This window comes from Rattus norvegicus, chromosome 16, assembly GCF_036323735.1.
Source record: "Rattus norvegicus strain BN/NHsdMcwi chromosome 16, GRCr8, whole genome shotgun sequence".
Taxonomy (NCBI): domain Eukaryota; kingdom Metazoa; phylum Chordata; class Mammalia; order Rodentia; family Muridae; genus Rattus; species Rattus norvegicus.
This window is the reverse complement of record NC_086034.1, coordinates 86456068-86479432: the sequence shown is the minus strand read 5'-3', so window position 1 is coordinate 86479432 and position 23365 is coordinate 86456068. Positions and strand designations below refer to the sequence as shown.

The window sequence follows — 23365 nt, the reverse complement described above, 5'->3', positions numbered from 1 at the left end:
AATTCTAAAATGAGCCATTCGTCCCCGAAAGCTACGAGCTTGGCTTGGCTTCTCTTTAAGTAAGTCACTCTTGTTTATAGAAAATTTTAGTATGAGGATCCCAAGTCACCTCTACCTCACAGCTACAGACACCAGTGGGTCTCATGCACATGCTCCTGAGCAGAGCATATGTTCGATTTATATCTGCAAACCATTGCTGCAAAGAGCCACATGGCATGTCATTTGTAATGTACAACAGAACAAAAATAAAGGAGAAATAAAAGGGTTATTATATGCCCTCTGAACTTTGGGCAAATTGGTTTGTTTCAGTGAAATGGCCTGTTTATTTCAAATGCTACTCTTGATATTTGGTACCATTTGAAGCAATGTCTGCATGGCTCCCTCAGAGGTTGAATAAGGGCTCAGCCACAATGACAGAATTAGTCAGGGCATTGAAAGTATACTTCACCGACTAGAGCGACACTGCCAAATATCGTGCCTTTGAATCTGTTCTCAGAGTTCCCCCAAGACCCTCTACTGAATTCCCAGCACGGAATAAGCCTCACCTGGTTCTGGATCTTAGAGAAATAGATTAATGTCAGAATTCCAGTACTGGTGTTTTTATAGCTCATCTCCACGGTCTCTGCAGTGAGTGTGATGTAAGCTTGAGTCAGGCTTATCTGTTCTGAATCAGCCTCTCTTCTGACTTGAGGGTCATCGTCTCTCCTACCTACAAAGTCTATTATCCATTCGGTTACCCAGACATAAATAAACCCATGTGGACATCACTACTTCCCTTACTGTATGAATTGGCATTGCAATATTAATCTCGTTACACATTCAATCCTTGAAAGTTGCTCCAAGTCGTCTGAAAAGAAGTGGATCACAAATATGAATTGTATCGTTGTATCTTCTTCACCAGCATCTCTGAGTTAGCTAATGCCCAAAGCATCCACAGGTAAAAAAGCAAAAGAATAAAACATCTTCTTTAAGTAAGCTACTCCCGCAGTCAGTTTCATCCTTCCTCCGGAAGCCTCATACATCTGTTCCCATGGCCTTGCATGGGAAGAATAGCTGTCTATCACCTTCCACTCAAACTGGGCTCTGAAATTCCTTCAGCTTACCTTCCCAGGGCTGGCCTTGCTAATATTTTTATGGAATAGTTCCCTTTTCTCCAGTAATTATTCTGCTCTGTTTTCTCCAGTTCGATCTTAATGGTTCAAACCCTGGAGGAGGCACACAAGTTCTAACGGTGTCACTGATTATAAAAAAAAAAAAAAAAAAAAAGTTGGTTTTGTTCCAGGTAGATACATACATCTTGCTTTTCACTGAAATATAATATATTGTCACTTTTAAATGGAAAAAGATAAGTCATTCATTCTCCACTACTAACAACCCCTGCAAATATAGGATATGAAACACGAGCATTTATAGATCTTTGGAATCAAATAATAAGAAATCTGTAATTTGGGCATGAAGGATATCAGTGAAATGGTAATGTCTTCACACAATAGTCACAAGAGTGGCAGATACTCGGGGCTAATAGCTGCTTAAGGGCACACATGGAGTAACTGTTTCCATTTGTGCTCCTTGAGTTGGATTCTAAGGGTGATACAATACGTTAATAACTAATGATATGTGTGGATTGTGCCAAATAATTGGTGGAAGTCATTAGTCATGAAAAAATACTTTGCAGAACAAAATTTTTTAGCAAGAAAAGTCATTTTCCCCTGTTTCCTAGCCACCTTCATGACTGAGTGTGGTTCTGAAAGAGACAGGAATTCAGAGACAAAGCAAGTGTGTGCATTCATCTCCCAAGAGTTTCATTTCTATGTGCAAAGGACTGAGGGAAACTTACGTGAAATACATTGAATAGAATACATGAATTGAGTAAAATAGGTAAAATCCTTCCTCCTGTTAGTGTTCTTTACCTCAGCAACACATCCATATTAATTCTGTGAGACTTTTATAGGAGTGTGCTGTAATCGTTCTTAACCTGCCCCCTCTTACATTTGCCTGGCATGTGTCACTTCATACTGATGACTGACAGATCTCAGATGTCACTGGCTATGTTCATATGTGTCTCCAGATTATAAAGACATCATTTTTAAGTGATCAGTTATTAATGATTCAGTCATTTATAATGCCAACCTCTTGGACCCTACTGTAAATAAGCCATGTGTTTACTGTATTGCCTAACAATTCTTAAGTATATGCCACTCTTAATATCTACAGATACACTGGATTTTCTTTATTCACTTCTATAGCTTGGTCCTTACTAACTTTTGAGTCCAATAATAATTGTGCACAATTTTCTACTTGTGCCGGGCGGCATATAGCCCACCCCTTTCTGACGTGCCTTGGTTATGATTCTTCTGGCCCCAATTTATTCCATTTTCTAGCATCTCTCATTTGCTTTCTGAGTTTCTATTTGCTTCTACTGCTCCCAAGTTTTTCCTTCTGCTATGAGATGGCTGAATGATTCAAACAGGCCGAATCTGTTCTCACCAGCCTGATAGGGTGGCAGGGCCTGACTATTTCAGCTTTGCCTGAGATTTCTGGGAACAGCTTTCTCCTCAGGATGATAGAATCTACCCGCATTTATCACCACACTGTACCGATATCTGCCTCTACCCCCACTCTCCACAGATATTTTGAGTTCCTTCTCTTTTCTGACAGCCTACTTCCCCCATGCCCACTTTTATTGCAATCTCTCTCCATCCACAAAGTCCTCCTGCAGCAATCCATCTGCCCACACCCAGTTTATTAAGCGGTGCCATCAGAGTTAACTTCTGAGACGCCTTCCTAGCTCAGAACTTTAGTTGTATGGAGAGAGGTCACAGGGATCCTCTTGACTGTAAAACAAAGAGAATGAGTCTTAATGGTAAATAAAAGATTTTGACACTGGCACAACTTTACAGGAATTTTACATCATAGACACGGGCAATGCTCTCTTTATTGTTTTCTGGTTTTTATACAAAAGAGTTTTCACAGAATCAACGATGTGTTTAACATCAGCAGCCCAAGGCTACCTTGACAGCTAAGTCAGTGAAGTGGTAGCCTTAAAAGTGGGGGTCCCAGCTCCCCTGGATTCCATGTTAACAAAAGGCCAGGTGGGATGGAATGCCCTCAGGATCCCATGGAGGAGAGCTAGAAGCAGACAGGTCTCTGGGGATCACTAATCAGCCAGCCTGGATCACGGTGAGTTCCAGGCCAAAGAGAGACCCTGTCTCAAAGGCCAAAAGTGGGTGGTGACGTAGGAACCGTGGCTTGTCCTTTGGGGTTGACATGGAAATGCATATACGAGCATGTGTGGACAAACATTAAAAATAACTAATAAATAAATAGGTAAATGACAGGTAAATGAGCCTTTGCTTGGTGTATCTAAACCGTTTGAAAGCAAGCGAGTCCACGTGAAGAGGACAGCTGCTTTTCCTCAACTCTGGCTACAGCAGGTTGCGTAGACCCATATTGCCGCAACATTCTTGGCCACAGAAAAACGTGGATGTGTAACAAAGGCTCGCAACTTCCTTCTGAATGCAGGGGCCTCTGTCATCCTTCCATTCGTGAGAACTGAGAGCCAACCAACCGTTTGGTGGAGTGACTTTAATGTTGCTCCTTTGTTTGTCCTTTGCATGGAGAATTATAATCAACGAATGCATGTCAAATACATGTTTCCATTTAAGTGTGCTAACCCGTGGTCTCTAGCAGTCAGTGCATTTCCATTCCTAGTTGAGGCACAGGCTTTGAAATGAGTAACAACCCTGCGTGTGGATCCACAGAAGGTCTTGACCTGTCATAGCAAACGTTTCTATGCAAATTTCTGTCAACCATGGCACTTCTCTCCTGTTCTCTCCTTTCCTCTCAGCAAATTCCGTCTTCTCTTCCTTCAGTTTTAGTTTTGTTCATCTCCTTTTCCCCTGCATACGTGCAAGAAACAGAGGAGCCAAGCCCGTGAAAACCATTAGATACGGAGCCCCCAGAGAGGGAAGACTTTGACTTTGAAGACTCCTTGCGGTTCTCCTTGTAACTTTTCAAAATAGAATTTACAGGCGTAAGGGGAACCAGCTGCTGACACTTGGAATATAATCCAGAGTTCAAGGAGTCTTGGCAATCGAGACGAACACTCTCTCCAAACACTGCAGGACAAAATTCACCACTGTTTTAAATGATAAGTAATAAGGAAGTCTGAAGACTAACCGTCTGGGTATCTATTTATGTCAAGAACTTTTCTCATTAAATTCCATGACAACTCTTTCCTAGTCTTGCCGTAGAGGAAAGCAAAGTGTTAGCGAGTATAAGTTATTCAAAGTCTCACGACCTGGACATGACAGGGTTAGAGGCTCCTCACTGCCTATTTCCCTCTGGACCTCCTCCGCTAAGCGTGTACCCTCTGCCTCTAACTTAGTCCAGCCCTGAGGGTGCCTTGAAAACTGACTGTGGCTCGAGACATCACCTCCCGCTCCTACACCTTCAGTAGGAAATCAACGCAGGCAAAGTCACAAGCAGATGAGGAGGTAGAGCCTCAGCCTCCGCGCCGTCTGTTCTGCTGACAGCTTCTTTCCCGGGGCCGGCTCAGCAGACCAGCCCTGCTGTTACTGCTGTGGCCGTGACACGGGTAAAAGTGTGCAAACGGCTGAGCTCAGAGCCAAGGACACACCAGACACCAGTACATTCTAGCTTCCTCCAGCTTCCTGGAGCCACCCTGTTCTGTCGGTCTTTAGAGGGTGAAATGATGAACATCCCCAGCCAGCGCTGCCTTCATCGCCTTTTGTTAACAGCCCCTACACCAGCATCTCCATTCACTCGGAGACCGGCAGTCTGGACTCAGAGTTCACTTTTACCTACCAGTGGCTCTAACTTTGTAAAAGGCTCGTATCCCTCACAACTCTCATGAGAGGGTCTGTGGGCTGAGCGTGAGAATCACTTGAAGATAGAATTAACAGGTGTTAAAGCACGTCACGCCAAAGAGCAGCCAATCAGAAGAATGGTTTTAAAAAGCGATTGGTTGAGTGCGGGAGATGAAAATGGAAAAAGTGGGGGTCTAACTGTGTGCACACTCACTTTGCAGGGGGCAGAAACAACAGCCACAGTGCCTGATGCAGACAAACGGGGAGCTCCCGGATTCCATGCACATGTCTTTTCTGACCAGTGAGAATAAAATTTTCAGGGAGAAAAAGTAAACAGATATTGAGAGAGAGGGTTGCGATCAGACAGGAACTATCTGTCTACATCATATGTTAGAACTTCACCTCTAAAGAACAGTTGGGGCTAGGGATGTACTCTGTGATGGATCATTTGCATATCATTTGCATATCATTTGCATAGTATTTGCGTAGCATGTATGGGGCTCCAGGTTCAACCCCCCCCCCCCAGGACCACATTCAAAGGAGGAAGCTACACCTGATATTTGTTAGCTGACTGAACTGTAAATCTAAGAACTATACTTCTAAGAGGGAAGGAGGGAGTGAGGAGACAGGAAGGAGTAGAAATTTTCTTTGTATAATTTCTGCTTTTATGTGTTTGTGGGGGGGGGAGTAGATGTGTTCGCATATGCACATGTATGGGCCTGTGTGTGTGTGTGTGTGTGTGTGACACATGTGTGCACATGTATACTCATATGCGCACATGTGCACACGTGTGGATGTCGAAGGACGACATTGTTAGCCTTCTCTGAGCAGTCTCCCTCCGTCTCACTCAGTGGGCCTCACAACTGTACCCAGAACTCAGCAGCAGGTGTAGTCGAGTAAGACTGATAGCTTTAGGAATCCCAGGAATTAAAAGCTGACATCGCACCCACCAAGGATTTTCGTGAGCGCTGAGGGTCCAAACTCTGGTCCTCACGATTGCAGATTGCACAGGAAATGCTTTCTCTGCTGAGCCGTCCCCCTCAGCCCCTCTCAGGGTTAATTCTGGAATGCATTTGACCTAACTTTTTTGAGCAAAACGATGAATGACCAAGTAAAGGTTACTACTATTCAAGGGTTCTTGGCTTTCAGATATTTTGTTTGAATTATTTTCGTATGTTTATTACTCTCTGCATTATTTCCATTTACTTGATTTGCATGCCTTCCCATTAAAATAATTTCTAAGTTGCAGGTAGAATAACACCCGATTTCAACATCATTACTTGGATGTAGTGCTTAAAACTGGAAATCTCACATTCACTTCTGAAATAATATAGGTATTTCAGACGAAGATATTTATGTCATGGGGAAAACCGTCCATGTGATCAAAGTTTCTTTCTCCAACTTCTCTTGTGCTAACTCCAGCAATCCCCTCACATTTCTGGAGCACAAGTTCTTAGACTTACCTCGACCTAGGTCTCATACATCCTGTCAATTAAACCGAGTAAACTTCTTTAGATAATGCTTGGTTTCAAGCCTACCACCTGATGACACGGATTTTCCTACACAACGAAGCATCTTTAAAGTACCTTCCACAGCGTCACGCAGGCACATTTGCCAAAAGAGCGCCAAGTGTGTGAGATTTGCTGTCAAAGAAACCGAGACGTTTCAAAGTGAATGAGTGGAATTATTTCGTGGGAATCATTCTGTGCTGCCTCCACAGACGATTTTCTCCCAATCACCCGTGCGCGCAGTGATATTTCACCCAGGTATTTCAGGGCCGTGAATTAAGTGTGGGATAACACGGTGTCATTTTATTTTAAAATATTTGCAAGGAAGGCTTCGAGGAGATGAGCAACTGCTAAGGCGGGAGACGGAATCAGAACCCAGTTATAGGTGAAGCCCCGGGTCTGCTGCCATGCTCGCAGAATTTCAAGGAAACCCAGTTCGGGGAAACAGTAATGAGGCAGATGGTTTGGGCCGGATCTTGGCAGCTGTCAATGGGAAACATGGATCACTCAATCCACTCTTCACGGCTTTTCCTAGAAGCTGGCGGCAGACAACTAGAACCCCGTCCAGGGCTAACTAAATACGTGCCCTCAGTCGCTCATATATTACTCCATTGGATGGGAGCAGGTTTTAATTCCATATCCTAATTAACTTTGATACAGAGCAGTTTCAGAAATGTTTTGCAGGGAAGAATCACATCTAAGCAGAACACGCTGAACTTGGCCCTGGGCGTCTACAGAGACCGAGTCCTCGCCGCCACCTTCCCTGTACTGTGCTTTGCATCCTGCTGGATGAGCTGCTGGCTCCAAAGTCCCTCTCTCTCCAAATGGTGCTGCTGTCTGGATTCTATTACTGTCTGGGAATCTGTTGAGGAATCTTTCCCCCCCTATTATTTTAAGTAGAAATTTATTTTAGAAGTTTCAAAAAAAAAGTGTATTTGCAGAAAATTGTCTCTCCCAAAAACACTAGTGAGTGAAACCTTCTCTAAGGAAAAAAAAAATGCATGTTTTCAGAAACCCACCAGTTAGATACTCCCTTTCCATAGAAAAAGAAAGACGTTTGTGTCAATGACCAATCAAAACCCTCTGTCTCGTGGCACATTGTTGATGCCTTTGTTTCATTTCATATATACGTACATACAGACAGACACACATACATACACACATACATACAAACATACAGACAAACAGACACACTCATATATACACATACATACACACGAATACAGACACATATATACATACATACATACATACATACATTAATGGTTATTGAGCTTACTATCAGTATGATGTAAACAAAAGATACAAAATTAATCTCAAATATTTCATTTTTCCTTTAACGGCCCACATCTAATATATCTGTATCTATTTCACATGTAAAGAAAATAAAAGCCCAAACCAAAATCCTTTATTTATAAAGCATGGGATTCCTTGTAGATTTCAATCATAAAATTATTTCATAAGGCTTAAAACAATGAAATATTTTTATGTCTATTTTTCTATCTTGCCTGTGGTTTTGTTCAACATTCTTTTTAAATGTTGAGTGTGTGTGTGTAAGTGTACACCTGGGGAGGTCAGAGAACACCTTGAGAGACTTAGTCCTCTCCTTCCACTGTGCTGGACCTGGGGCTCCAACGTTGGTTGTCAGGTTTGACAGCAAGTGCTGATACTCACACAGTTATCTTGCCAGTCTATATCTCTTAATTTTCGTTTTCTACCAGCTACCCAAGCATGAAAAAAAAACTTATGTACAGATATTTTATAGAGTTTAAATGAGACACGCAACAATCAGTTTTATTTCTGTTTGGCTTTTTAAAGTGCTGTTGAAAAATCATGGAGTGTACACTTATTTTAGCATACTCTGTAATGTTTTGATGCATATATATAAAAATCAGAGTCTTGATGCTTCATATGTCATTGTGCTACATCTAGCAGAATTCTCAACAGGGAGTATAAATGCAATAAAATGTAAAATGTGAATATATTGTAATATATAATATATAATATATATATAGAGAGAGGGGGGGATTGAGCACAAACATTTGTTTAACAGAACTAAAGAAACAGTTGTGGCAGAAATGTGGGCTCAGAGAGTCTTTATTTAGTCACCAGACAACTATGCTAGTCAAGCTCTTCTCCTCCCTCCAACAAGGACGCCTTTTGGAAGTGCCCAGAGAGTTTCTGATTCTGGTGTCACTCATGTTTATAGGTGATCCTTCCAAAAGCACGCGCTCTGCACTGCCAATGTCCTGCAATGTTCTGTAGCCAATAACAACCCCATCCCTGAAGGAAATGGCTTGTGCGCTCTTTGATTAGAAGATGGGCTATGCCTGTTATTTGAAATGCAGATAAACAGCCCAGGAAACTAGAGGAGACCAGATCCAATTTACAAGCTATCTTGGTATGAATTCAAGGGGAAATTACAATTTAATGATGGTATATTTCTAAATTTAACACAATTCAGTAAAATTTTCTCCTCAAAATTGGTATCCAGGGAATAACAATTAGAGCTAACTAGTAATTTCTCAAAAGTAGTTTACAACTTGAAGGACACAATTCTATTTTATAGCCTGCTTTGAATTAAGAACCTTAAAATGGCTTCCCAGTATTCAGGGTAAAAAGCTCTCAGAAGCATTTGATGAAAATGCTTGACCCCCTAATTGTTTGCTTTAAAACTCCTTACCTCTACAATGTTGTCTCCTTTCTCCAAATCATTCCAGCCCATTTTTCTGTCAATAATACTGTTGCTCAGAAAAGTACTCAGCTTTGAAAGTTGCTTTTGGAAAGTCAGCCCTAGCCCATAGGAATCATGTCTGCACTTGCGATTTTGATTCATCACCCTCACCAAAAGTAGAATGACCCTCAGAACAAGAAATGTAGTACATTTATCTTAGTGCCCAGGTAAATCAGTCAAACTTCAAAGTAAGAACTGTGGAGTTACACAAAGGAACAGAGAGGAACATCTATAGTAGATTCAGACCACAACCATTTGAAATGTACACAGAAATCCCAGTGGCCTAAAAAGGGGGCCAAAGGCCACCATGAGAGCATGGTGAAGGACAGCTGCATGGTTCTCTGTTTACATGTCAGTCCATGATCTCTAATGCTGGGTTACATGTCACTCCATGATCTCTAATGCTGTAAGGTTACATGTCAGTCCATGATCTCTAATGCTGGGTTACATGTCAGTCCATGATCTCTAATGCTGTAAAGTTACATGTCACTCCATGATCGCTAATGCTGGGTTACATGTCACTCCATGATCTCTAATGCTGGGTTACATGTCAGTCCATGATCTCTAATGCTGGGTTATGTGTCACTCCATGGCCCCTATGCTGGGCAGCATGTCACTCCATGATCTCTAATGCTGGGTTCCATGACACTCCATGGCCTCTATGCTGGGTTACATGTCATTCCATGGTCTCTATGCTGGGCTGCATGCCACTCCATGGCCTCTATGCTGGGTTACATGTCATTCCATGACCACTATGCTGGAGTTACATGTAACTCCATGGCCTGTATTCTGGGTTACATGTCGCTCCATGGCCTCCATGCTGGTTTGCGTGTTGCCCCATGGCCTCTCTCTGGAGTTCTGTTAAAATGCCCACTGATGATGCACCTCATTGGTCCACAGTTTACTCTAAAGGACAATGAAATGTTGACAGCCCAAAGTGACAGCACGCTCAGGATGAGATTAAGATAATCTCAGAAGAGCACCGGAAAACGGAATGAATTTTGAGGCATGTCTAATTTTTCATAGATATTCCACCCACGTGTCTATACTTCACGAAATCCAGACGCGGTAATAAGATGCTTTATTTCTCTGCCTCTGAAACCCTACATAACCACAACTCGTGATTAACTATGATATCTGAAGGGGACAGATTATCAGCAAAGAGAAATGTCTGTGGGGACTCATCAGAAAGGTGAGAACTCTAAAGTCCCCCGAAGAACTCTATGCTGCTAAAACTCGCTTCCTGAGCCACGACCCACAATGTCACTGAAGCCGTCTGAAAGTCTCAGAGCCTCACTTTCTCAACAGAATCCCCACCAACAATCAAATGTTGAAAACTTAAGACCTTGTCGCTCTTGCTTTGAGTCAGAGCTGTAAGTCAACATTGCACACTTCACTCACCGGACTCGCTGACACTGCTTGACATCAACTCTTTCCTTTCATGATCTTCCTTGCAAATTAAGTTATCTTTGCTAGTCAGGACTCTGCCCAGTCTTTCTCTAATTTCAAGCTTCCTGTTTATGTTTTGGTGGTTCTCCTATGTGTTCAATGGCATAAACATCAAGCCAGCAGACCCTTACTGGGGTGCCTTGTACTGACAGCGACCTGCATAGGAACAAGACAGAGTGTTTGGACCCTGCTATTCCTCTTCCCTGGTCTATCCCACGTAAGCTCAGTCATAAAATACTCGACATGTAATTGTGAGCTCACTGATGTGAGGCTTTGGGATTCAGCGTTGAAACTCATTGAGCACTACGAGAAACACACAGTCCTTAGCGTCTAATGCTGTGCAAAGGCAGTTGGAATGCAAAACTTACCAGGATGATCATGCGTATTGTGACCTGTTGCTAAGTTCCAGCACCTGGTGATGTTACAGACATAAAGGTCCGAGAAAACCACCCCAGAGGTCCAGGAAATGTGCAGGAATTCAAGAGTGCTTCAAAGTAGGAAATCTCCCATCAGACAGAAGCTACACCTCCAAGTCAACAGATGGTTCCCTCCAAAGCAGCACATTCAGGTGCTTCAGGATGCTGTCTAAACCCACTGTCTAAGGTTTGCTATAAAATGGGGGAGTTGTTAGTGCTAGAGGAACTCCGGAGGCCTTGCTGGAGGCTCTGCTGGATAATTTACGGCAGAAGTGCATGTTACCTACTGCAGCCTACGTCTCCCTTATGAGCAGGCTGTCTGATTTAGGAAAATTACCTTCTTCTCTCTAGGCTTCATTTAATTTACTTATCAAAGGGGACCATAATGATCACCTAATTTGCAAAGGTCTAGTGGGAGTTAGGTACTTTGGCAGACTAGCTATGTGCCCTGTGGGGAAAACCTCTCCTAAGGACAAACGGACGAATGTGTACGGCAGAGTGTCTGCAAGGTGATGTATCCGCGATTTGGTCTTGATGAAAGAAACTGTCCTTAAGAAGCAAACCTATTTATTTATAGTTGTACAGTTCTTCTAAGATTTTTTTTTCCTTTTGGCCAGATGGAAGGGGCTTTCTCCACTTCATTAGACTGCCTATGGGATATATCAGCCATGAGTACACGCTTTAAGAAAAGGTCATGAAGAGGGAAAATAGGCTCCTCCTATGAGTTGAGTGGGCTTGCTGGACCCAAGCTCCATTTTCTAAAATGGACTCCTTGTGTGAAATATATATATATATATGTGTGTGTGTGTGTGTGTGTGTGTGTGTGTGTGTGTGTATTTTTAATATGTAGGTACATATGTATATATATATTATTTAATATATAAATATATGTATATATTATATATATTTATATATGTATATGTTTTATGTATTTATTTATATATTATATATTTTTTATATATTTATATATATGGAACAAGGGAGGGCCCTCTGAACAATTCTAGACGACTCTCTGTGTCCACTCCTTGCTCTGATCCTAACATTCCTCCATGATGGAGAACGGATTAGGTCTACATCACAGTCCTTAAACAAGATTGCCCCTCCCCTGCCCCAGCTCTTCCCCAGTTCATAGGACATCAAATATGTAGACCCGCTTCTATCACTTAACATCCAAGAAGAAAGTTTAGAAACCTTATTTATGAAGTCACGAGTGACATAAAACTTGGGACACAAATGATGTCGTTGAGGTAAAAATCTAAAAAGCTCGAAGTGTCGGTAGTTCCGACCCAGAGAAAACCATTTATTTTTAAAGACACAAGGTTCTAGAGTGAGGATTGGCTCCCACATGCTGTCCAGTTTGTCTCTGCCCTGTATTTTTTTTCAGAGAAAGAGGCTTCAGTCTCTAATCTAGTTTTGAAACATTATTACTTTCAGTTTTGTTAGGAACTGAAATTACACTGATCAACAGTAGTGTTGGAAGTCTCTCTGTCTCTCTATCTCTGTGTCTCTGTCTCTGAATCTTTCTGTTTCTCTATCTCTGTCCCTCTGCGTGCGTAAGTGATCAGAGCACTGTAGATAGTCAGCCATTCTCTCCTCTTTCTATAAGTTCTGGGAATTGAACTCAGGCCTGTGATTCACACACCTTTATCCACTGGACCACCCCATCCTCAGGCCAAAACCTTCAGCTGGCTGTCATATGTAAGCCATTCATTTCCCCAAGTGCACCAACTCCTTTCTTACGGCCACCGCTATTGGTTCTTCCCACAACTAAGCTAGGAATGTTTTGGGCAGAATCCTCACCACACTGACTGTGTAGAATTTATCCCCGTCTTATTCACAACATATGGAGAGCTTTACAGCAAACTGCTAATCCCTCAAATTACACGATTCCCTGCCCTTATCTACTTTCCCTTCTGCTCCTTACAGTTTGGAATGGAAATATCCCTCACAGGCTTCCACTGGAACACTTGGTCCCCAGATGGCAGCACTGTTGTAAAAGTTGTACAGCTTTTCTTTTTTTCACATGCATTTACTTTGTGTGTATATGTGTGGTGCCCATGGGAAGACAGAGGTCAACTTGTGAGAGTTGGTTCTGAGACTCAAACTCAGATCGTCAGGCTTCCTGGTAGGTCCCTTTCCAGGCTGTGCCACTTGTACAACTTTTAAGAGGGTTCATTAAGGAAGTGGAGCACTAGAGATTGACTATGAAGCTTATAAACAGGTCCCGGTTCCATCCAACTCTGCACCCCGCTACATGGAGATATGAGCAAGCTCTCTCTATGATGCCACACCCCACGTTGAGCCAAATAAAACCTGTGGCCCTTCAGTTGCCCGATGGTGCATTTGGCCTTGGTAATGGATGGAGGAAGTAGCCCTGTTCTCCTGTAAGATGGGCACCATTTTTATACCAATAGAAAGATCAGATGTGGTCTTGATGGGCTTCCGTGCATTATGTGACTTCAGTTGGCAGAAGACTTTCCCTGTCTCCCATCTTGACCTTTAAGTAGCATACCCGCATTGTATTCCTAGAGACATTTACAGAAACAACTCTCACTCTACAAAATGGAAACTCCACTTCCTGGAGACTGGCTCTCCTCTCGGCTCGTGTCTACCCATACACACTTCTAAGAAAAGAATGCCCGTCTTATCTGTGGAGTTATTAATGTGTAGAAACTCACATTTTCAATTTAGTATTTAACATGCAAATCTCTTCACCACTGTAAGTAGGATGCCCTCCCACCTTTGAAGAAGTTTTCTCCTGTATCTAAGAAGGACAACTTTCTGGAAAACATTAAATGACGTTGTTATGTCTATATGTGCTATTGTGACATTTGGAAAATCTTTCCCTCCTTTGGCCTCATTATGATAAGGATAACAGCTTTCTGCATAAATAAATACTGCGGGACTGGCTTTCTATAGCTTGTGAGTTGCCCTGTTTTGAGTAAATATTCTTATTTGTGTGTGTGTGTGTGTCCCATGGCCATAATAAATTATCACATGAATAGTGGAGCCAAAGCTATAATTAACTTGATACAGAATGGCTGCGTAACAACAGTACAGGTCCTGAAGGTGACCAGTTTATGGACATGAGCTGTAGCACATAACTAAATACACCACAAAATATATCAAGTCTCTGGAGAATGGCAATATATTTAATGCCACCAAAAATAACCGCAACACAATAAATTGCAGGAATCAAAGGGAGAAAAAAATAAACCTGGATTCTATGATAGCCCATTTCCAATATCCAAGGAAACAATTAGGCATGGATTAGCAGGGAGTGGAGAGTTAGAACCAATCAACATCGAACTGAGGAACTAGCAGACATTTGCAGAACATTCCTCCCTACCCAACAACAGAAGCGAAACTCTTGCCCCCCTAACAGAGCCCATATCCAGAGAAGCAGATGACATTGTCATAAAGTAAAAATGCTTGAAATAGTACAAATCATGTTTTCTAATTTCCTGTAAAAATTAACTAAAATTTCATCATTAATTTGAATAAGAGTAGCATTTCAGAACACCCCCCCCCCCCGGGAGAAATCACGGGTGTGAGTTTCTGTTGCTTCAGATCACACCCTGGCTTCTCAAGTGAAAAGAAGACAATAAAATTGACTTTGTCAAAGTAGCAGATGCCCATTGAGCACTATTAACAGGCAAAAAGACAACCCCCAAGTGGGGGAATTCCTTTAGAATCGCATATCTGATCGGGACCTTGTACCTGGAACACAAGAAGAAACCCTATAACTTAATAATAATAATAATAATAATAATAATAATAATAATAATAATAATAACCCAGACAAATAGACTCATTAGAATCCCTCTGAGGAATGTTCAACTGGCCAATGAACACACAGAACCCAAACATCATTAGACATCAGTTACATCACAATCGGTGAGATGCTGGTTCCAACCTGCTGGGTTGCCTTTAAACAAACAGGAAATGACGAGTTCTTATAAAGAAGTGGAGATATCATAAACCATTTGTACTAACGAAGAGTAGGCTCTACTGTATCACACACAGACACAGACAGGCCTTCCGTTTTCACTGTATACCAAGAATCCTGAAAATTTGGTTTTATTCTTAGAAGCAGCATTCGTAATAGTAAAAAAAAAAAAATGGGAAACAGCTAAAATTAACACAAGCTGCAGAATGGACAAAATATCATGTCACTGTCTCATATTTAGAAAAATTATTTGGTGGAAAGGTATAACTATGCATGTATGCTGAAGTAGAAGGAAGCAGGCAGTGAAGGCCACACCTTCTCTATGACTCCGTTTATATAAAATCTTCAGGATGGGCAAGTCTCTGCTGGCTGATAGCTTAGGAGTCATTTCACTCTGGGGAAATTAGGAGGAAAGGGAGACTGGGTTTCCCTGTGGACTGAGAGAAATATTCTTAAGTTGATTACGGTGATAACCGTGCAGGTCTATTAATATAGAAGACAGGGTAAGATGGACACACGCTCTCAAAGATGACCAAATGACATAAATCATGTAGCAATAAGTAAGTTATAAGTGATTTTTTTTTACCACAAAAGAAGACTGACACACTGGTGATTCAGATTAATCCGGAATGCTCGACATGGCTTTTTGATTGGTATGTACACCTGCTTCAGAGATTTTTAGAAGTAGGAGGGATAATGAGAAGCAAACTGAGAGGCCGCTAAGCAAACCAAGCAGATGCATCTATGAGAGATGTTTCAATTTCACTTCAATATTTCCATTTTTCCTCTTGCTTTGTCCATAAGGATTTGCCAGAATCTAATGCAGACTGGGCATTGTTAAAACTCCTTGATATTCAAATGGTTTTTTGTTTTTTGAGTTTTTTTGTTTTTGTTTGTTTTGTTTTTTGGGTTTTTTTTTTTTTTTTTTTTGAGAATGAGATGAAGCCAGAGTATAGAGTGAGCATTAGATAACTGAATTCCGACCATCTTCATCATCAGTAAAGGAAGAGGCAGGCATACAATTACCTTATACGGGGGTACAGCAGTATGTAACAATGTTTTTTCCAGCTAAAATCACTTGGAACCTACATCATGGTAAGAAGTAGAAGCTGTTATCCCTAACAGAATGCCATCAAGTGCATGCATACTGAATTCTGATTTCTACAAATTTACCCATTATAGGCACAGAAGCAACAGCGTAGAACAGCTTCAGACCTTCAGAGTGTCCAGGGGAATGACACGCCTCAAATTACTTGTAAACACGGACAAATGTCTGTGCTCCAGTATAAGCCAGCTAATACGACAAAGGCTCATAAGTGAATGCAATCTTCTTAGACACTGGGGTTGGATTGTGAGGTTTCAGAAGTTCAAGCCAGGCCCAACGACTCCTTTTCCTTCCTGTTGCCTGTGGATCCTGATGTAGAACGCTCAGCTCCCTCTCCATCACCATGTTGGCCTGCCTGCCGCCGTGCTTCCGGCCATGGTGATAATGGACTAAATCTCCAACATAAATGCAAGCCAGCTCCAAATAAATGCTTCCCTATATAAAAGCTGCTATAGTCTTGGCATCTCTTCCCAGCAGTAAAACCCTAAGGCATGTATCTGTCACCTCAAGATTTATTATGAGGGAAAAGATGCAAAATCCTGTCCTTCGTTCTATGTTTTAAATAAAATGTTATTATCATCTATAGTCACCCATTTGTGACACAGCATGTCAGAGGTTTCTTCCCATGGCCACACTTACTCACACACACACTTAGACACACACACACACAAACACACAAACACATACACACAAACACACAAACACACACACACACACACACACACACACACACACACACCCCTAAGCCCTTCCCTCCATTTATCTAACTAGTCTAGCTCTTGTTTGCTGCTATTGTTTGTTTGTGAAAGTATCTCCTTGTAGACCATGGAGGCCTGGAACATCTGAGCACCCCCGCCCTCTGCATCCAGAGTGCTAGGATTAGCTATCCTTGAAACAACGCTCTATACATTTCACCTCTTGTAAAGTTTGTCCCAGTCCCTTCCGCTCCAGAGGACACCCCATATATCTCCACTTCTGTTCAAATCCCCTAGAGTCCAGTGGCTCCTCCAACCTTCCCACTCTACAGGCAACCCCTCCCTCAAACACTGGGCAACTTCCAGGTGAACGTAGGCAGGACGCGACATTAAACCACTTGCCTCGGGACCTGTGATGCTAACACATAAGTGATACCCAACGAATGCTTCAGACCATTGAGTGTCTTCACAAATACTCAGGTTTATCAGGTCCCCCTCAATAGCATCTCTTCTCTCCCTGTCCCTTCCCTCTCTCCTCCTCATTCTCTTCCTCCTCTCTGCTCTTTCCCTTGGCTCCTTCTTTGCAGCATACTTCTTAACACGGGCTTTTCACAGCCCTGTTGGGTTTGCGGGATCTCTAATGAAGCCTCTCTCTTCCATATAAGTCATCAGTTATTCGTAGTTCCATCATTAATGGTGGATCTGCTCATAGAAAACAGCTGGAAGCTACACCCTTGAAGTGAGTGCCCAGATTCAGGTTTTCTGGGTTTTACAGCCACTGCTTTGAGCTTGATGCCTTCGCCCCCTCTGGCTCTAACTTCCTGTATCCCTGTGTGGTATAACCCTATGCTTCCATGGTGGTGTCTCAAAAGCACAGCCACTTTCCTCATACGGTCAGCAGCGTGTCTAACTCTACATACCCATAATCCCCTTGGGAGCAACTACCTGAAGTGGCATCTGCATTTCCCACAGTGCTAAGGATAGCGTTTTGCCCATTCGAGGAGTTCAATAAACACAGGTTTCATGAATGAGGCACTGTGTCAGGTTTTGTAAACCTAAGAATCTTTTTCCTCCCAAAGAAATTTTGAAGTCAGCAGAACTCATAGCTACCCCTATATTTCCGTGAGCACGACTGTCTCCAATTGCTCAAATCACTTACATATTTTTTTAAGCTGAGTGCACACACAGCACTGACATTTCCTTTGGATGGATTATTCCAAATTGTTGACGGTATGTGGCACAAGAAGCCTTAAACAGCCTGCAGCCTGTTCCCTATGGCTCCCCAGTGTGCCCTGTCAAGGACTGATATATTCAGACCCTTCCTTAACCCTGCTCAAGCAGTTTAGGAATCCAAAAGACTGAAAGACAATTTTCCGTTGAACTTTAGGAGAGCTCATCAATTTGTTTTTATTTGCTGCACAGACCTTTTTCTCCCTGCTTAAGGGCTTCATACTTTAATAAAAAATGCACGTTTTCTGAGACTCGCCGCATTGGTATTTCTGTCACAATTCCTGCTGCTTCAGTAAGTTTCCAGGTCTACTCTGTAGCTTAATAACCACAGGAGGCCCAGAATTGGACAAATATGACATTAGTTCATGTGGTCTATAATCTTCTTAGCTTTCTTTCCATTGCTGTGATAAACACCTTGACTAAAAGCAACTTGGGAGGAAAGCTTTATAGCTATCATTCCATCATGAAAGAAAGATAAGGCAGGAAATCCAGGTAGGAACCTAGAGGCAGGACCAGAAGCAGAGGCCATGGAGGGATGCTGCTTACTGGCTTTCTCCTTATGGTTTACCCAGCCCACTTTCTTATAACCTTCAGGACCCCCCATCCAAAGGGTGGCATGGTCCCCAGTGAGCTGAGATCTCCCAAACGATCATATCAGGAAAGCCTGTCACAGACATGTCTGGAAGCCAATCTGATAGAAGCATTTCCTCAGTTGAGGTTCTCCTTTCCCAGACAACCATAATTTTTGTGAAGTCACAAAAATCTAGTGAGGTCATAAACTTACAGCATAAACTTGATAGCAAAATATTCTAGCCACATGTGCACCCAGGCATGGCCAAAATTCACCTGTGCCACTGCTGCCCTCATGTCTACGGGCAAGAGTCACAGCACACTCCCTCGCTTTATGATGGGATCAAAATCAGAAGTTGAGTCGACAGGTAAAACTTGCCACGCCTAGGTACATCCGCACTCATGTTCTGTAAGGACCATGTGCTGTAGGGCTAAAAGAGGGCTTCTCGGAAAGCTAATGCAAGTTCCCAATGGTCATGACATTTATTTTCTTGTGCGTGAGTAGTCTCAAAAGCAAAACTTATGAAACTTTGCTTGCTCACAGTATATTTTAACGAAGTATTTAATGTGCATGGTTTGCGAATAGCCTTCAACCCAATGCCCATCAATGACTGAGACGTTAATTTGCTTGGGCCTGTTCTTAGGAACTGACTAGACCCCAAAGAACAGAAGCATTCACTACTACAAAGCCATGCTAAAACATTTCCTCTCTTGAGGAATTCTCTCACAAATTCTCCAACTTCAACATAGTACATAGAAACACACAGACAAATCTGTATATTTTAACATCTCACTTGTAAAAAGTAGAGACCATGAAGAAACTGTTGCACCACAGAGGAGACAGGGGCAGAACAACCAAACACAAGGTGGTTCCTTGAATTTGCTCCTAGAACAAGAATAAGCTTACGGGATTACCGATGAAACCCAAATAAAGCCATATCATGCCACGAATTATGTCAACGAATAAAGGAAATAGGATACCAGACCACTTGCTAAGATCGTATAAAAACACCTTGTCATCTTTTCTTAAACCTTTTAGCAAGCTACTGTTGTCCTGTTGGACCTAATGCTTACAGTTCCATTTATTTAAAAGCATTTGTGAGCCACTTGACTCAGGGATGCTAGAACGCTCCATATAACTAAATCACATCAGAGAGATAATAATAATGTGTGGATATAATTTATTGCCTTGTACCTTTTCTATCCTCTGCGTAATAGCAATATTAATTGTAGACATGGGGGCCTGGTTTACAGTTTTCAGAAGTGGGCATCATGTTAAGGCTGGCTGGCTTTTTCTTTGACAACGATGTCCCTTGTCACAGTAGGATAGTAAAGCTAAGGCCCCCACCAGCTCACTGCTGCAGTAGGAGCGATGACATTTGACTGCCGTCTGAATCCCTGGAAGTGCATATAGGTGTTAGAATTGTGGTCTCCCTCTGACCACTTATCTGAGGTCATCAGACAGGAATGAATTGGAAGACCCCCTTTTCCTCCACAAGGGTATTTTTGATACTTTTACTGTTGCTATGATAAACTGTCCCGATGAAAGCAACTTTAAAAAAAAAAAAAAAAAAAGAGGAGTCTGTTTTGGTTCAACAGGTAAAGACCATTATGGTGAGGGAAATATCAGTGGCACAAGTCGGAGGAAATTGGTCACATTAGGTTCATAGTTAAGAAGCAGAGAGGGTGAATCTAATACGTGGCTTGATTCTTCTTTATATCCAGTCAACGGCTGCCATCTATAACCCAAGCAGAGCCCAACAATTAAGTGGATCCAGATAATCCCTTGCAGACACACTCGGAAGCTAATCCAGTCTACAAACTTCTTTATGCATGCTTCTATGTCAAACTGATAATCAATACACATGCTGTCTGTGGGAGGTCCCCGAGATAGCTGTGTGAGTTACCAACAATGCCTCACAGGTGTTGCTGTAAGACGCATGGAGTCCTAACTACAGGCATGAGACAGGAATGGGCACTAGCTAGACCCAGAGGTGATGCTGCTTAACTTCCTGAGGTGAATGAGTCGACCCCTCTTTGCCATTAACACAACATGATAACATGTATAGCGGCCAGCAGATTACAGTCTTATCAGGCTCCCAAACATCTACACATAACGGCCAAGGTAGGGATTGCATCCCTAAGTCTGTCTAATTTTTCCCCTATCTATTAGCATTAAGAGTGACTAGGGACATCATCCTTCGGAAAGAGGTGGGGTTATTGCATTTGAAGCTGAGATCTGGGCTGTTTCTCAAATTCAAGTGTTTAAAAGGCTTTTGCAACCAGTCAAGGGCACCGCTGTAAGGAGATGGATGGAGGCTGTAGGATACAGGACCAAGTAGAAGTTTTGTCATTTGTTGTGTGCTTGGAGGAGATATTGCGGTCCTTTCTCCCCATTGTCTTTGTGCATTCTGGGCACCGTGTAGTGAGTACCCCTCTCTGCTACACATCCATGCCCTGGTATGCTGTATTGTCATGAGCCTAAAGAAACAGAACAATCAGCCAAGAAATGAAATAAACCCTGTGTACTATTAAGTCTCCAGTGTTTTGTCCTCTCATGGACCAATGACTAGCCTGACTCTTCACGAATAACACTGTGGACCCACTGGCCCATCCTTCCCGCCAAACCTCTCTTCCACTGACCTGTGCCTCCATTAAAGTGTACCCTGGCCTCGCCTCAGCTCCCACAGGCTGTGCCCTTCACCTTTGCTTAGTCTATGCTATTTCCACTGCATTTTGCTTTACAAATCCTTCAAAGTTTGGTCCTTTCATAAAGCAATTCTATATTGGTTTCTGTTTTAACCACAGAGCTTGGAAGCCAGAAAACCTGAGTATTTTGTTTTTTGTTTTTGTTTTGTTTTTGTTTTTTTTAAAGATTGATACCCTACTGAGTAGCTGAATGTTGGGGGCACCAACAAGGCATTTTCCTGTATCCTGTCTGTAGTCTGGGGAGGAAGCAATGTTATCTCTTAAAGACATTTGTGTTCTCTAACTTTTGTAACATGTTTTCTATAGAGTTGGCATCCAGAACATTTATGCTACCACTGTGGATGGTAGTCTAGATCATAATATCATCTCCTATCCGACTACTCATCCCTCGCAAGTAATCCTGGTTTATAGTTTTTTAACTTTGTGACAAATTTGTCATATGGATGTTTTCAATAAATTGCTATTGAATTGATTTCATTATTGTATTTATCACATATTAAAATAATTATAAGTGCTTAACTATATTTCATTTGTCACTAGCTGGTCATATTGCCTACCATAATGGCTATAATTTCTAGGACTCAAGTAAGATACAACCTGGCATTTAATAGGTGTTTGTTGATATAGGAAACACTTGGAATCCACAAGATACAATTCACAGACCATATGAAGGTCAAGAAGAAGGAAGACCAAAATGTGGATGCTTCAGTCCTTAGAAGGGGAAACAAAATACCCATGAGAGGAAATACAGGGACAAAGAGTGGAGCAGAGACTGAAGGAAAGGCCATCCAGAGACTGCCCACATGGAGATCCATCCCATATGCAGCCACCAAACCCAGTCACTATTGCTGATGCCAAGAAGTGCTTGCTGACAGGAGCCTGATATAGATGTCTCCTGAGAGGCTTTGCCAGAGCCTTACTGATACAGATGAGGATGCTTATAGCTAACCATCAGACTGAGCATGGGGACTCCAATAGACTTAGAGAAAGAACTGAAGGGTCCAAATGGGGTTTGCAACTCCATGGGAAGGACAAATCATATCAACCAACCAGACCCCCAGAGCTTGTAAACTTCAGTTTCTTGATCAAGTTCACAGGCACCTAAGCAGGAGATAAAGGAACAAAACGGATATGACCTCTCCTGGAATCTGAGGTGTTTCTGCTGCTAAAGATGGAATTCCCTCAGCTGGCATTCGCTGGCTACTTGCCTTTTCAGTGGTGTTTCGAGTGTCTCAGAAGCCATGACCGATCACAGCAAACTAGCTCACAATTAGCAAAGCACAGATGCCTAGGCTCTCTAATCACCACAGTTATCAGAAATTGGACTAGATTGGTATAGTTAATGGATGTGGCCAAGGTGGCTAACCAGCTTTGCTGTGGTGTGACAAGTGACTTAAAGCTTGAAATTGTTTCAGGTGAGAAAGAAGGATGTTTTACCCCGGTGGTCTAACAAGGCTTTGTAATTCCCACCGTTTATGTGTTGCTTCAGGCAGAACCCTGCCTCTGACCTCACATAATGGAAGCTATTTAATTGATGAAATGTCACTTTTCAATGTTAATGCAGGAAACAGATTTGTAACCCTACTAGAACCTCCATTGCTTCAGGGACGTGCTTGCCTCAATATGTAGTTAGTGGTGTAATTCTGTTGCTCTACCAACCTATATCTCAGAGGCAGCCGCCTGGATACCTTACTTCATCCCCGGATACCACTAGGCATGCCAGGTGTGGTGCATAAAAGGGCCCTGCTATCCTCTCCCCCTCCCCTTCCCCTTCCCCCATCCCTCTCTCTCCCACTCCTCTCTCCTTCCCTCCCTCCCTCTCTCAAGCCTCCACTCCCCCTGATAAGCCTCTTACCCTAGATCTGCTGTGTGGTGGTGCGGTTTCTTAGGGGCACAACTCGGCATGGCCCTGACAAAGGTACCCCTCCCCTTCACTGCTTTATCCTAAGAGGCCCGATCTTTGTGTGCCTCATTAGAGAAGCCATTTCCTCTATGCCTTAGCTCAGACCCGCTGAGCAGGTGAATTCATATTCAGAACCAGCATGAATAAAAAGCAGTCTAATAAGAAATAAGCAAGTACAATTACCCCTCAGATAAATCATTTTCCATCCACATCAAGCTTAGAAAAAGAGAGAAATGGAGTTCACTTCCTGGGTGGGCAGTCACTGTTT

General features: G+C 42.4%; 1 protein-coding gene and 1 long non-coding RNA gene across 3 annotated transcripts in view; both read right to left on the bottom strand.

The window, feature by feature from the left end:
• LOC134482427 (uncharacterized) overlaps positions 1–22938 on the bottom strand; it is a 203434-nt gene extending 180496 nt beyond the window's left edge. The window contains exon 1 of the long non-coding RNA XR_010058520.1: positions 1104–22938. This is a non-coding gene — a long non-coding RNA (uncharacterized LOC134482427). The remainder of the gene's footprint in view (positions 1–1103) is intronic.
• Nalf1 (NALCN channel auxiliary factor 1) overlaps positions 1–23365 on the bottom strand; it is a 522611-nt gene that overhangs the window by 458718 nt on the left and 40528 nt on the right. The window lies entirely within an intron of this gene.